Source organism: Enhydra lutris, unplaced genomic scaffold (genome assembly GCF_002288905.1).
Source record: "Enhydra lutris kenyoni isolate GAN:26980312 unplaced genomic scaffold, ASM228890v2 scaffoldscaffold46, whole genome shotgun sequence".
Classification (NCBI taxonomy): Eukaryota; Metazoa; Chordata; class Mammalia; order Carnivora; family Mustelidae; genus Enhydra; species Enhydra lutris.
The window spans coordinates 5,562,331-5,575,491 of NW_019154130.1; the positions used below are offsets into that span (position 1 = coordinate 5,562,331).

Sequence of the window (13,161 nt, forward strand, 5' to 3'; positions counted from 1 at the left end):
AATCAGCCATTTTAAAGCACGCAACTTGGTAGTATTTAGTACATTCACCATGTTGTGCGACCACCACCGCTGTCTGGTTCCAAACACTTGAATCACTCCAAAAGGAGACCCTGCACCCTTTAAGCTGTTGCTCCCACCTACTACCCAGCACCCCCAGCCTCTGGCAACTACCATTTACTTTCTGTCTCCGTGTATTAACTTATTCTGGATATTTCTTATTCTTTTTTTTTAAGATTTTATTTATTTATTCAACAGAGAGAGAACGAGCACAAGTAGGGGGGCAGCAGGCAGAGGGAGAGGGAGAAGCAGGCTCCCCCCTGAACAGGGAGCCCAATGCAGGACTCGATCCCAGGACCCTGGGATCATGACCTGAGCCAAAGGCAGAAGCCCAACCGACTGAGCCACCCAGGCAACCCTGGATATTCCATATAAATGGAGACACAATATGTAGTCTTTTGTGTCTGGCTTCTTAGACTCAGCACCATGTTTTTGAGGTTGATTCGGCTTGTAGCATGGGTCACTACTTCATTTTTTTTCTCTTGATTGGTACTATCTCACTGTATTTATATTCCATACTTTTTTTAACCTATTCATCTGCCGACGGACATTTGGCTGTTTCTACCTTTTGGCTATTATGAATTGTACTGCTGTGAACATGTGTGTACATGTATTTGGTTGAGTCTGCTGGTTTTTTTGATGAAGATAGGATCAGCTTTTCATGCACTCAACAAATATTTGTTGAATTAGGTTTGAACGGCTACATCAACCACTGATTTCACCAATGTTTTGCTTTACTGGAGAAAAGTCACAGAATCTTAAAAATGTTTGTGGTAGGAACTTGATAAGTCATCTTGTTCAATCCCCTCTTCATGAAACTACAAGCACTCAAAGCACCAGTCTATTTAGAAGACCTAAAATACAGTTTACATCATGATGTGTGGTGCCCTGTTGATATTGTTCTTTGTTAACTCAATGTGTACAATGCGGCTTTTGTTGTCACAAGATTGTTCCCTTTGCGAAGTGACGGTAGGAATCTAAATTTAGCTTGTAATTCTCTCATCATTTTGCTTTTTGAAAAATTTCATGAAACCCTACCATCAGCATTCTTTAGTTTTTGTCTTTTTACAGATTTTTTTAAAGATTTTATTTATTTATTTGATAGACAGAGATCACAAGTAGGCAGAGAGGCAGGCAGAGAGAGAAGGTGGGGGGAAGCAGGCTCCCTGCTGAGCAAAGAGCCCGATGCGGGGCTCGATCCCAGGATCTTGGGATCATGACCTGAGCTGAAGGCAGAGGCTTAACCCACTGAACCACCCAGGCATTCCTTCCTCAGTTTGTTTCTTCCTTTCTTTTTTCTTTTTCTTTCTTTCTTTTTTTTTTTTTTAATAGATTTTATTTATTTGACACACAGAGAGAGAAACCACAAGTAGGCAGAGAGGCAGGCAGAGAGAGAGAGGGGGACTCCCTGCTGAGCAGAGAGCCGGATGCGGGACTCAATTCCAGGACCCCGAGATCATGACCTGAGTCAAAGGCAGAGGCTTAACACACTGAGCCACCCAGGTGCCCCCTCAGTTAGTTTCGTATCGTTAATAGTCTCTTAGTGTTTGGTTGCTCCTCTGATTTTGTCTTATTTGCAGAGTATATTCTTTAATCATTTTATTTGAAGATCTTAAATACTTTTTTGGGGGGAGGGGAAGCAAAGTAACGCATGCACATGGTTTTAAAAAATAAAGTATATCAGGGTTTATAGTGCAAAGCAACATTGTTCTGCCCACCTTCCTCACTCCATCTTCCCCAGAGATGACTACATATTTTTTTAAATAGATTTTATTTTAAAATAATCTCTACACTCAACATCGGGCCCAAACCCACAACCCTTGAGTCCAGGAGTCTCGGACTTCTACCGACTGAGCCAGCCAGGTGCCCCGAGACCACTATTTTTCTGCTTCTTGCTTTTCTGGTAGTAACTTCTGTATGTCTAAGAATACACGTATAGGGCATCTGGGTGGTTCCGCCATTGAGCGTCTGCCTTCTGCTAGGGTGGTGATCCCGGGGTCCTGGGATTGGACCTTGTATGGGGCTCTCGGCTCAGTGGGAAGCCTGCTTCTCCCTCTCCCCCTCCCCCTGCTTGTATCTCCTCTCTCACTGTTTTTGTCTCTGTCAAATAAATAAATAAAATCTTAAAAAGAAAAAAGAATACACTTATATTGCTACTTACTTATCGTTTGTGGACACCCTCTACTGACAGTCTGTTATGATTGAAGCACTACTACCCTCTCTCCCTTGACACAGTTCTACCACTATTTGTAGTTATGCCTACTGGTTACATCAATGATATGATGAAACCTTTATTTTTTCGTTCCAGAAAACAAACAAAAAAACCACAGATATATACTAACTTCTTCACTTTGTAAAATGAAGACTTGGGAGACCCTTCCTGGTTTTCTACTTTGCTACCTTCCTCCATCTTCCAAAGTCTTGTCAATTGAGCTGTTCTAATACTTTTACAGAAGACATGCATTTTAAAATGATCAGTGGCTAAATCTAAAAACGGAATGTGAGAGCTTATTTTGAGGTAGGACCGAGCATGTTCTTTAGTCTTAATATTGGCCACTCTGGGGGACTGATCCCAGTTACTGTTCTGCTAGGAGGGCTGGGACCAGGCCTTGGTCACTAAATTTAAAGTTTAGAGACAGAATGTTTTGACACAATATTTAAAAAATAGAAATAAATGCAAAAAATATATAATGAACAAAACATCAGCATTTTAAAATAAAGACAGGCTCAGCAGAATGAGTAGGGGAGAAAAAATAAAAACAGAAGTGTTTACAGGAGTACCCCACCATTAGCAGTGACCTCATTTTATGGCATCTATGATTATATAGGTTGCTTCTTAGAGCTGAAGTGTTCAGATGAGGGGGTGAGGTGACTCTTTTAGATATGGAATGTGGATTCTGGATTTCCGGGGTGCCCCCACCACATTGTCCTCACAGCTTGAAAACCAGGGCAGTACTGAATTAAGAAATACAATTTTTGTGATTTAAAACTTGAATCGAGGATAGGGGCCAGCAGATATTTACTTTGTCCGAACTTCGAGCATTTCCAACGTAACTCCCTGCCTGTATATATACTCTGTGCGAGCCTGTTGTTTCCAGCAGCACAGTGCTTCGAATAAAGGTCAGCAAAGGGGTCGCCCTCCCGATTATTCCTTTCTACCCCGCAGGACGAGGAAGCCCTGGGGCCCCTTATCCACCTCGGAGTCGCTGCAAAACGCAGGGCTTCCCTGACAGCTGCAAATTCCTCCCAGGAGTTGCAAAGCTTCTGGGGTTGCCATAGTCGGTGAGAGTGAAATGCTGGCCGCCCTCTGTGGCAGCAGCCCCGAGCAGGCTGCGGCTGCCTCCTCTCCAGTCCCTTTCAAAAGCTTTTAAGGGAGATCCCCGCGGGCAGGGAGGGAGGACGGGGCATTAACCAGGGCTTTCGTCCAAAGCGGCAGGGACGAATAAAAGAGGCTTTTCTCAAACTAATGGAGCAAGTGCTGGGCTTATTTCAAGGGATTTTAAAGCCCCGGTCTTTCCCCGGAGGAGAGGAGACTGCAGACAGAGACGGTCCTTCTCAAGCCTCACTACTCGCTGTAGGTGGCTCCTTCCAGGTTTTCCCAGGGATTCCGCACCGGGGGTCTTTCCCCGGAGGGAGCGGAGGGCAGAGACGACGCTCCTTAAACTTAACCTGCTGTGGGCAGCTCCTCCTAGCTGGTATCCAAGGATTTGTCACCCCGGGTCTGGTCAAAAAGGAAAAAGGAAAAAGAGAAAGAAAAAGTCAATCAGCCCCACGCTAGCAGGCTGTGGTCAGGACACTGAATGGAGCTTTCGGGTGTGACCCGCCAATTCTGGGGACACTTTCAGAAAATGCGCCACTAACCGAAACGAGGAGAAGCCCCTCGGTCCGGGCCGCTGGGGGCTTCCCCCACACCTCCCTCCCATCCCGGTCCTCAGTGGGATCCGAGGGCTGGACGGCGGGCGCGCCGGGCGGCTAGAGCGCGGCTCCCAGGCAGCGGCGGGTGCAGACAAAGAGGCGGCGGTCCTGGGCTCGGGCCGCGGCCCGGGGTGGGCGCGGAGCTCGGGGCGCGGGGCTCAGGCGCCGGGCGTCCCGGCCGGGGCGGGCGCGGAGGTCGAGCGCGCGGGGAGGAGCCCGGCGGCGTCTTCTCCTGGCGGCGCGCGCCCGCCCGGCCCCGCGGCGGCGGCGGCGGCGGCTGCGGCGGCGCGTCACGCTCTCCCCCGCCCCGAGCCGACGAGCCGGGAGGCGGGAGGCGGCGGCCGCGCGGCTGCTGCTGCTGCTGCAGTGGGGCAGGTGGCGGCGACTGGCGGCGACCGAGGCGGCGGTGAGCGGGGCGCGGCGCGGGCCCTCTCCCCTTCCCTGGTGCCCTTCTCTCCTTCCCCTTGCTCCCGGCCGGGCCCGCTCCCGTCCGCCGGGCTCGGGGCCGGGGGTTGGGGGCCGAGCCCGGCGTCCGGGAGGGCCCCGAGTGCCTCGAGCGGGGCGCTTCCGAGGGGACCCCGGGGGTCCCGAGCGGGTGGCCCTGGAGGCCGGGGGTCCCTGGGGTGCCCCACCGCGGAGCCGGAAAAGTGGCCGGCCCTGTCAGCGCCGAGCCCGGCCTTCCCTTCCTCCGTCCGCCTCAAGATGGAGCTTGGACTCCTTGCCCCTGCGCCGCCCCAGGCGCCGCTCCCTCCCGGGCTCCCCGCTCCCCTCCCCTCGGCCCTGGGGGCTGCCGGGACCCCGCAGAGGCCGAGCCCCGGCGGGACCTGTTGCCCCTGGGCGCTGCCGCCGGGTCTCGGGAGCGTTCCTCGGGCCCTGCCACCCGGTGCCCGCGATCCGGAATGGAGGGCACCCTGGCCCTGGCCTCCGTGCGTGCGCCGGCCGGCGGGCTGGCCCCGCTGGCCTCCGGCCTGCCTGGCCGTGGCTTTTGTCCCTCTCCCCCAAGGTGGGACTGTGATTCTCGGAGAGGGTGGATGACAAGAGGTGACAAGGATTTCTGAAATAACACCACTGCCCCGTAACCCGAGCCTTCTCCCTCGGCAGGGGATTGGCTCAGAGGACAGATGACACTTGTTTAGAGGTTATTTTAAAAGCAGAGCCTTCTGATTCCCCTAATTTGGAGGTCCTGTGGTTCAAAAATCTGATTTTGATTTGGGGATAAACCCTGAACGCGGCTGTTTCTCCACTTCATGTGGCTTTCCCATCTGGCAGAAACCGAGCACCACCCCCTCCTCCCTTCACAGCCCCACCTCTTTGGGATGAAGAAATTCCACGTCAAGTCTGTAATCTTCTACATACCTGTTTTTAGCAAAACTTGGTCACCAGTTACCGTATTTTAAAAGGAGGGTAGAGAAAATTGGATTTTTTATTTATTTTTTATTTTTTTTAAGCGACCTTGCTTTCTTCCTGTTTTAGGTTAAGACAGTGCCTGGCCAGTAAGAGCTCAGTAATTTGTGTTGCTGCTGTTGGGTTTATGATTCTGGTTGGTGTTACTGTTTTATTATTATTACTATAACCTGTGGTATCCACAAATCAGGAGAACAAATGTGTTTGGCTTTGGGGTTTAATGATAACCTTTTACAAGGATCCTGTTATGTTGCTCCTCAGCCTTGGGGCAGTTTTTTCCTCTGGAAATAATAACAATTAACCTTTAGTGAGGGCTTCCTTTGGTCAGGCTTTGGGCAAGTCTTTTATGTTTTATCTCATTAATCAGCTTCACCCAAGGAAGGTGCTGTCATTATCCCCATTTTACACAGGAGGCATGGAAAGGTCAAGTACCTTGCCCAGGGTCATATAGCTAATAAGTGGTGGTATCAGGATTTGAGCTCAGGTATTGACTCCAGGTGCTTAGTTATGAGATTAGTATAGTGAATTCCTGGCAAGGAGCAAGGCTGGGCTTTATGATACCAAAGGAAGTAGACGATTGCTAGAACAAGGCTGGTACTGGGTTTTTGACATTCACAGAAAGAGTACATCTTAGGCTTCCTCATTCGAAGGAGTAAAAATAAAATTGAAACTGGGTGGGATCTCTTGTACATATTGTCTGAAGATAAAGATCGTACCCTTCCCTACCTTTTCAAGAATGGCTAAGCCGATCTGGTTTCTGTTGTTTAGGAGTTTCAAATTTGGTGCCCTTCTTACTTGTATTAATTTTTTTAAAAAAGATTTTATTTATTCACCTGACAGAGAGAGAGAGGTCACAAGTAGGGAGAGAAGCAGGCCCCCCGCTGAGCAGAGAGCCCAATGTGGGACTCGATCCCAGGACCCAGGGATCATGACCCGAGCGAAGGCAGAGGCTCAACCCAATGAGCCACCCAGGCACCCTCAAATTTTTTTTTTACCCAGTGTCTAACATTGAGTCTTTTGCATCCCATGTCACTCATACACATTAATACATGTGAACTTAATAATGTTTGGCCCTTGCTTTTAAATACTGTCTCTCTTGGGCTTCTAAGCCCAATCGATGATTAATAAGCAATGAACTGGCCCTCTTGTACTCCATACAAAGGTAGGCATCTTTGAAGTTTTCACTTCAACACACCCGGTGTTCCTGATTATTATTTACAGATATATTTCTGGCCTTATATGGCCGCACAACACACACACACATTTAATATATGTGTATTTCATTCTGGGAATGTATATGGTAAGGACCTTTCACTTTATTTTAAGATTTTTAAAAGTTAAAGAAAAAAAATTTTTTTAATCTTTACATCAGTTGGGGCTCGAACCCATAACCAGGAGATCAAGAGCTGCATGCTCCAGCAACCAAGCCAGCTAGGCTTTGATTTCACTTTATAGCACCCTCTGCAGGTTTCTGGAGAATACTGTGTTTGGTAAAATTGCAAATATGAGGTCAGTATGTTTTAAGATTGGCTTTAGAGGGCGCCTGGGTGGCTCAGTGGGTTAAGCCTCTCATTTCAGCTCAGGTCACGATCCCAGGGTGCTGGGATCGAGTCCCACATTGGGCTCCCTGCTCAGTGGGGAGCCTGGTTCTCCCTCTTCCTCTGCCCCGCTGCCTGGTTGTGTGCCCTCTCTCAAATAAATAAATAAAAACCTTTAAAAAGAAAAAAAAAGATTGGCTTTAGAGAGGTCAAACCTAAAGAAAAAAGCAGAGGGTAGGGAGCAAATTTACATGGAGATGGACAGAGAGAGAGAATAGAAGCAGGGGGAAGAGCAGAGGGAGAGGGAGAAGCAGGCTCCCCGCTGAGCAGGGAGCCCAGTGTGGGGCTCAATCCCAGGACCCTGAGGATCATGACCTGAGCCGAAGGCAGACGCTTAACCGACTGAGCCACCCAGGCATCCTGAGATGGCTTAATATTAACATTAAAAGGAAATTTTGTTCAGTATTAACCAAAGTGAGACTTTTTAACCCCATATAACTTTCTACTTTATCCCAATTATCAGCTTCTTAATTCTCTTTCTTGTACAAATGAGGTGTGAGGGCCAGTGTTTTTTCATATGTTAAGAGTGGACAATGTTGTTGGTCAGTCCCAACAAGCTGATAGTTCTTTATTTTTTATTTTTTATTTTTTTTTTAAAGTTCTTTAGTTTTTAAGTGTTGTGATATTCTCCCCAAAGGCAGCAGGTGGGGCTGTGGGGTACCTATCTGTGGGCTGTATTAAGTCTCATTTGGTATTCACACAACAGATATTTATTGAGCATGGCTCTGTGCCAGGTGCTGTTCTGGGTGCTGATGGTATAGCAATGAATAAAACTGAGATCTTTGTTCTCCTAGAGCCCCCTTCAAGTAGGGGAGGAATACAATAACCATTTCGATTAAAAATATTGTATGTTGTACAGTGTTACATGGTATGAAAAAAAATAAGTCAGGGAAGGGGAAAAATGTAGTTTTGGGGACAAGAGTTAAAGTCATTGAAATTTTCGATAGGGTGGCAAGAGGAGACCTTGAGGAGAATGTGACTTCAGTTAAGAGCGAGAGGAAGTGAGGGAATGTAGATCCCTGAGGGAAGGGCACAGTAGGAAGACGGAACAGCAAGTACAAAGGTCCTGGGGTGGGAGTTTGGGAGGGGACGGATGATTTAAGGCCATATAATTTGTAGTCCTTAAAATATGTATCTATTAACATATTTTAAAATAGTGAAAGATACAGATAATGTTATTGATTTTGTTGAAGAAGAAGAAGTTAAATATGTGGGAGCATATGAGGCTCAAAGAATTTTACCAACTTGCCTAAAAGGCCACATGGCTAGTGAATACAGGGCTAGAAATTGAACCCTGCTTTATGGTATTTCAAGCAGTGTGCAGGATATATTGGCAATGGCACCTTAGTACCAAAAAAGGTACTTGATGTTCACAATTGCTACAGAGTGTATGCTTTGCTATTTGTATGCAGGATCTTTGCTCAACCCTGGGAGGCCTTGTAACTGACATTTGCATATATAGCTTTTTCCTGGAATTGTGCTCCTGGCAGCAAAACCTTCCTTTTTAGTCTTAAAAGTTTCATGGTTCAAAAATCTCTGTTTAATATAAACCTTCATGTAAGTCTCTTCAGTCTTAATTGGAAAGCATTGTCAGTATTGCCCTGGATGTGAATTTTTTAGATTACTGTTTCGGGAGGCTTTAAACTATTACAGCATCTTATATATTTTTAATATATGTAGTGTATGTTTCCCATGTACATGGGACTCAGAGAATCCATATGCTTTAAATCAGCATTTCAGTTACAATGCTCTTTTAAGGGAAAACAGATTGACTGATGGTACTACACAAGAATTTCAAGTAAGAGCGACCTCTTTAGATTTCAGTCGGGAACAGAGAAGGTGCCTTTTTTTTTTTTTTTTTTTTTAAGGTTGGCAGATAGTAATTAACCAACCTTGGATTTGGCTAGGAATTCTGGGTTAATATACTGGTCCTGGCACCCAGTGCCAAGGAATCTTGGCCACCATTAGTGAAGAGATTTTTTTTTTTTAAATCTCCATCTGGCACTTCCAGAAGGACAGATTCCACTAGCACTAACTCAATGGGTGGGTCTGGTTTTTAATTATCTTTCTTAAGTGGTTCAGCAACAAAAATCTTAAAACTATTCTTTGTGAAATCTTTGAAAAGAGGAACTAGTCCTATTACAGAATCCCTACTGGGAACTCTCTTTGGTATCTCTTTTTCTGGGGAAATGTATTCTCTTCTAACTCTTCACAGGGATCCTAATGAGAGTACAGACGTTTTCCTGCCCTAATGTTTTACATAAGCATAAGGTCTAATATACTTGCGACTCAAATCAAGTAGTTTGATATTGGTATTCACCTTTGCTTACTTACGTCTAAGTGTAGCTTGGATTAGATCCCAGTTTAAACTCTGCCCATTTTTCACACTTAAAATTGCCGAGTCCTTGATTTACTGTATCTTCTCTGAAGTTAAAGGCCTGAAGATCCAGATGTTCCAGATGTACAAATCACCTGAAACTTGGGTTTGATGTATAAAGGGATGGCAACCATAATGAGATTTTTTTCTCAGATCCTATAGATCCTAGTCGTGTAGTGCATTAAAATATTTGGCATATTTTCTCCCCCTCTCTCCTCAGGAAAGATAAGAGATATTAGGGATATTTTCCTTAAAATCTTGTAAACAAATCTTTTGACCTCCTGCCTTATCTCTTTAACTGATTTACTCCTAAGAATGATATCTTATTGGAGACATTATGTTCAAATACCTTAAGGCAGGAAGGATCCTATTAGACTTTTCTTTTCCGGACTATGGAATAAATAAGCTTTATAGGCATGGTAATTTTTTCTTTTTTATGGCGTAAGTGAAAGAAAACTATTATTATTAAGTTTCTTTCACACATGGATGACTAGAAAAAACTGTATATCTTGAAACCATATTGCTGATTTCTGTTGTAAGGCATATATGGCTTATTTAGGTTGCTATATTGAGAATCTGGTTGCAGAGTCAAACTTAGATCTTATTTTATTTTTTTAAAGATTTTATTTATTCATTTGACAGAGAGTACAAGCAGGGGGAGCATCAGGGAGAGGGAGAAGCAGGCTTCCCGAGGAGCAAGGAGACTGATGCGGGGCTCCATCCCAGAACCCTGGGACCATGACCTGAGCCAAAGGCAGACACTTAAGTGACTGAGCTACCCAGGCGCCCCTCAAATCTAGATTTTATTTTATTTTTACAAAAAGATTTTATTTATTTATTTAACAGAGAGACACAGAGAGAGAGGGAACACAAGCAGGGGGAGTAGGAGAGGGAGAAGCAGGCCTCCCGCTCAGCAGGGAGCCCAATGTGGGCCTTGATCCTAGGACCCCAGGATCACAACCTGAGCTGAAGGCAGATACTTAACCGACTGAGCCACCAGGTGCCCCAGTCCTTATGTTTTAATAATATATATTAGTTGTCTTATAATATGTGGGTTCAACGCATAATGTATAAAACAAACACATACAGAGACGCCTGGGTGGCTCAGTTGGTTGGGCGGCTGCCTTCGGCTCGGGTCATGATCCCAGAGTCCTGGGATCGAGTCCCACATCGGGCTCTTTGCTTGGTGGGGAGCCTGCTTCTCCCTCTGCCTCTGCCTGCCATTATGCCTGCCTGTGCTGTCTCGCTCTCCCTCTCTCTCTCTCTCTCTCTCTGACAAATAAATAAATAAAATCTTTAAAAAAAAAAGTAAAACAAACACATACAAAACACAGAAAAAAGCAAGTTACCCTTAATCCCACTGCCCAGAGAAAATCATTTCAGTGTTTTAGAGTATGTCCTTCCACCTGAATTTGTATTACTATTTTTAATTAATTAAAAGTGTAAAATTTTCACTGGTAATACTCTTAGCAACCCAGCATGAGAAATCAGAGCTACAGTTAAGAAGTTTGAGGTCCTGGATTTGCTTCAGCCTCAGCTTGAGCAAATTGCTTAACCCCTCTCTGGTTGTTGCTCTGTAAAGTGGGGTGACACCTGTCCTGTCCATACTGTGTGGTTGCTGTACTAATGGAAGGAATTCGGCTTTGTTGAACCAATTGTTAGGTGGTAGCCGTATGGCGGAGGGAGTCCAGGCTTTCAGATGCCAAGCTGGCCAGGGAACATGAAGACAAAGGAAAGGCGAGTTCTGTATCACTGGTTCCCTGTGATTGTTTTGTGCGTGGTTAGGTTTCTAGAAAAGCTTTTCAGGTGAATATGACCAATAGAAAGTGTCCTGTGTGTTTGGGGAGAAACCTCCAGAAATGCCAGTTTATCAAACATCTGTTGTGTTCGCAAGACTCTCCTAGGTACAGGGAGCTCTGTGTCTCACGAGTGAGACAGCAGCAGTGAGTATGGGGGGGCCTAAGGTGGGACCTGGATGGTCATCACTTCTTAGAGTTGGCTGTGTGTCTGGGAGGGAGTCCAGGAAGGATTCCCACGTAGGAATCAGCACTTGTGTTTGCTATTGATGGAAATCTGGGGTTTTGAGGCAGGGATGGTTTAGGTAAGACATTGAGACCAGACTGAGCAAAGATAATGAGGCATAAAAGTAGCGCGTTGAGGCAGTAGCAGATAGTCTGCTGCTCTGTATTTGAGGGCAAGTAACAGGAAGTAAAACTGAAGTGTGCTTTACATCAAGGAGCAGCTTCCCTGCCCTGATGAGGAGTTCATCCTACTTGTCTCCAGCAGTAATCACTGAGTTTTCTGCAAGTCCTTTTTCTGTTGTTTGGTCAAAAATAGCGGCTCGTAGGTGGTAAACAGGAAAAACTGCTGGATAAACGGTCTTGTTCCCGCAAAGCTGGGCCACTGTCACCACCATCAGTTTTAGTATCTTTTCTTCATACCAGGAAGAAACCCTGTATTCCCAGCCCTGCAGTCTGTCTCTACAGACTTGCCCGTTCTAGACATTTCACATAAATGGAATCATACAGTATGATTGACTGACTTCACTTAGCAAAACGTTTTCAGTTTATCTATGTTGGAGCATGTGTCAGTTCTCCATCCTTTTTAGGCTAACTCGTTTTCCATTGCTTGGATATACCACCTTCTTGTTGTTCATCAGCTGATGGACATTTGGGTTGTTTCACTTTTTGCCTATTAGGAATAACGCTATTTTGAGCATTTGCATTTGTGAGTGGACTTATGTTATCATTCATCTTGGATGTATAGCTAGGAGTGGAATTGCTGGTTCATGTGGGTGCTCTACCTTTTGAGGAACCACACAGCTGTTTTCTAAAGTGATTGTGCCATCAGCAGCGAGCGAGGTTCCATTTTTCCCACATCTTTGCCAGCTCATTCTGGTTTATTTTATTTATTTTATTGCAGTCATCCTAGTGAGGGTGAAGTGCCGTATGACATCTCACTGTCATTTTGATTTGCATTTGCCTCGTGACTAGTGATGTTGAACTCCTTTTCATGTGCTCATTGGGCATTTGTCTAGCCTCTTTGGAGACTATACCAATTATCTTTTATTTCGACCTCCCAAATATTAAATGTAAAAACAGTGTGCAAAACACTAGTATGTTAGTGTCTAGCATAAAAGTATACAAAAGAATACCGACTGTCTTCTTTTCCAGTTATTTTTATTGTGGTAAAATACATGTAAAATTTACCATTGTAACCATTTTAAAGTTTACGGTTCAGTGACATTACCTTCCTGTCGTGCAGCTACCGCCACCATCTGTTTCCAGAACTTTCTTCATCTTGCAAAAGTGAAACTCTGTATCCATTAAACACTAGATGTCCATTCCCCCTCTCCCTGCCCCTGGCAACCACCATTCTGCCCTCTGTCTCTGTGACTTTGATGACCGCATATAAGTGGAATCACACAGTACTTGTCTTTTTGTGAGTGACTTACTTCACTCTGCATGCTGCCCTCGGGGTTCATCCATGTTGTAGCAGGGGTCAGAGTTTGTTTCCATTTGAAGGCCGAATCCTATTCCATGATATGTGTAGACCATGTTCTTCTGCCTGTCCTCTCATCTGCCCATGGGTACTCAGGGTGCTTGTGTGTTTTAGATACTATGAGTAATGCTGTGAATGTGGGCATATAAATACTGCTCTGAGACCTCGCTTTCGGTTCTTTAGGATCTGTACCCAGCAGTGGAATTGTTGGGTCATATGAATTCTTTTTATCTTTTTGAGACACCGCCATTCTGTTTCCACAGCACCTGCACCATCGTGCGTTCCCAGCAGCAGTGAGAAGGGTTCCAG

At 45.5% G+C, this 13,161-nt stretch overlaps 1 protein-coding gene across 6 annotated transcripts in view; it reads left to right on the plus strand.

The window, feature by feature from the left end:
- The first annotated feature begins 4,351 nt into the window (after positions 1-4,351).
- Positions 4,352-13,161, plus strand: part of LOC111156336 (CAP-Gly domain containing linker protein 1) — a 123,051-nt gene continuing 114,241 nt past the window's right edge. For 5 of the 6 annotated variants that reach the window (XM_022517101.1, XM_022517099.1, XM_022517100.1 and 2 more), the window contains exon 1: positions 4,352-4,378. The gene's annotated coding sequence lies outside the window, so the exon portion shown is untranslated. The remainder of the gene's footprint in view (positions 4,379-13,161) is intronic. The other variant, XM_022517103.1, reaches the window with a different exon arrangement.